Consider the following 3,049-nt stretch of genomic DNA (forward strand, 5'->3'; position numbering starts at 1 on the left):
ACTAGTGTGCGAGTAAGTGGAGTTGGGGCGAGTTGGAAAAGAGGAAGGGAAAAGATGTGAAAATCTCTACATGTTGGTGTGATGACCTTTGTGTTGTGACGGAGTTGACAGACTGGAAGAAGTCATGGCCATAAGGTAGAAATTTTTTCATGCGTCTCAAATATGAACGTGATCGTGCACGTCCAACTAACACCTATGATTGCCAGCTGGTACGTTAAATACGACATCAACAAACCTCATCTTGCGGTACATATGATAGAACAGACATATTTTTTTGTAGTCACCTCCTCCTCCTTGGAAGACTATACGTGCATAGATCATGAGGTACCAAAACATATCTAAGGTAACATGTAGAGTGATAGGTGCATAGCCAATCACTAGTTCAACGAGTCTTTGCATTAAAGGAGGAGGAGCGTCGTGGGCTTTTAAGGAAGAATGCACGGAAGTGTGTGGCGAGGAGGGGGTGAATTGGGAACGAGGCTCATGAGGCGGAGAGGATGAGGAAGCGTGAAAGGGCTTGCCTTGCACAAGAGGAATGTGAAGCAAGTGACAAGAAGGGGAAATGGCACCATGTGTCTTGATAGAGTCTTCTATTTGAGACTTGTACTACCTAATGTCTTGAACTTTAATTTGAGAAGTATGTGCTATTTATCTTTTGAACTTGTGGACATTTTCATTTGTAAACCTCACTGCCACCGACTCTGGCGTTACAAAGTTAAGACTATGACTAACTTAGTAGGTGGTAGGCTTGAAATCGTACCACATCTATCTCTGGCAGTAGGATCCTGGCTAACCCCAAAAACCTTATCTTGTTAAAGGTGGAACACAACGGGACCCAACCGTGGTCAATGTCGGCGATATAGCGGTAAGCCTACCACCAACTTATTTGGCGGTACGGTCGCACACCCTGCTGCCCCAATCGGTGCCACCTTGATGAAGAGAAGGCTTTTGGGGTAGCTAGGACCCTACCGCCATAGGTACCGATAGTCACACTCCACGTGTACCACCTACTAAGCTGGTGGTAGGGTATTAAGAGTGAACAAGGCACATTCCAGTGCTACCATACATTAACATGGTTGAGCGTACATACCCAACATTAACAAGTTCAGAAAAAACAACACATAATTGACAAGTTGATAGATCCATATACTTCACCAAAGTTCACCTGACTACAATAGCCGGTCCCATTTCACTAGGCATTAATCTAAAAACAAATATTGATCTAACTAGCTAGCTAATTACAAGTTGCATTGTCAGTACTAGTATATTGAATGTAGCCGCCACCACCATTGTCACTGACAACGTCCACGTACATGCCCCTGCTGCTCGGGTAATCCTGTTGCTTCTGGTTTCTCTTGGCCGGTAAGTGGTGGAACTGGTGGCCTCCTCTCTCGCCGCCACTATCCTCATCGACGCTCTACCCTAGGTGGAACATGCCCTGCATGGTAGTAACCATTGTGATGGGCATTGCCTCGACTGGCTGTCCAGACATCTGATGATCCATGACGTGCATGAACTGGAAGCTGTCCATTTGCGCCGCCGCCCACTGCTCCATCCAGTTCCCACGGGCATGGTGGCGGTGGTGCTGCGCATAACCGTCCACTACATAAGCATCGCTGTCAGCAAAGAGCAGTCTGGTAGGGAAGCAGAGACCAAGGCTCGCAGGTTTGAAGCTGTCGCTGTACTGGCTGTCATGCGATAGTGCACTGCCGAGCATGGGGTACTGCAATCCGGGCGGCGCAGTGCCGGTGCCGGTAGCATAAGTGGTACTGCTGGACATGGTTGATGTCACAGACGACGTCCCTGTCGTAGCGGCTCGGCAGGTGGCTGACACCACCTTGGGATTGTCCCTACGCTTGGCATGGGGACGATACCCCCCGCCAACGGGCACGTTGCGGAGCGCGCCACCGCGGGTCCAGTAGCGGCGGCAGGAGTGGCAGAAGTGACGGGGCTGGGTAAGGGAGTAGTTATTGAAGTAGCAAAACTTGGTGTCGGTGGAGTCGCATCATGGGCACTTGAGCCCCAACACCTGCTGTGGCAATCGCGCCAGCCGTGCTCGCTTCAGACATGGACATCGACTTGCTATTCCCGCTGCCACCGCAATCGCCGTCCTCAGCACCGCCGCAACCATCATCACCACCCCCATCCAGCGTCGGTGCCGGCTCCGGCCATGGCCATGAACCCTTCTTGATTGTTGTTGTTGCATCCGCCATCACCAGGACCAACAGGTGAAGGAGTGGTAGTACTATGAGTATTTGTGCCGATTTGTTGCAGCTGCCAATCAACAAGGAGACGAGTAATCAAATATCGGCCAATATGTATATGTAGCCAGGTTTTTTTCTCCATTCTGTATTTTCCTAGGATGGCAAGACAACCGGTTTCTAATAAATCTTGGAATTTTTGGTTTTTCCCATTTGAATAATTCAAATCAAATGAATTTTGGTTTTAAATTTATTTCCAGTAAAAATTTATAATGTTTGACCTACATCAGACATAAACTTCCCTGTGCAAAGGGAGACCCCGTGACCTCTTGGGAGTACACAGACCCTATTTGATTCACTTTTTTCCCATTAAATCCATTTATTGATATTTCTGATACCACAACCCGAGAAATAGTGGTACATGTTGGCCGTTTAAATTCTTTTTCTCTAAATTTTTTGACTGGTACCACTTTTTCTTGGGTGTCAACGAAATTTCCGGTAACCAGTGGGTTACTGTAAATTTGGTCCACAAAACTAAACCCTGATATGGAGTATATTGCAAGATATATATCTGCAATCAGCAAACCTAGCTCACTGAGTGCACACATATTCTGGTTTTTGTGGTGTGAACAAAATCATGAGGGAATATGCAATTAATCAGATATCTAGAAGCACAAGGATGCATACCTGAAGCTGGTTGTGGTTGGTGTTCCAGAAGATTGATGAATCAAGGAAGGAAGGAAGGAAAATCATAGCCGGTGATCTAGAGAGAAGAGTAAGTGGGAGGAAGAAACTTAGCAGCAGCTGGGGAAATCAAGCGGAAGAGTACTAGTACCCAAGAAGAGATG

General features: G+C 47.2%; 1 pseudogene; it reads right to left on the minus strand.

Annotated features, from left to right (window-relative positions):
- Positions 1–1,234: 1,234 nt before the first annotated feature.
- LOC123057365 (uncharacterized) overlaps positions 1,235–3,049 on the minus strand; it is an 8,113-nt pseudogene continuing 6,298 nt past the window's right edge.

Source organism: Triticum aestivum, chromosome 3A (assembly GCF_018294505.1).
Source record: "Triticum aestivum cultivar Chinese Spring chromosome 3A, IWGSC CS RefSeq v2.1, whole genome shotgun sequence".
NCBI lineage: Eukaryota > Viridiplantae > Streptophyta > Magnoliopsida > Poales > Poaceae > Triticum > Triticum aestivum.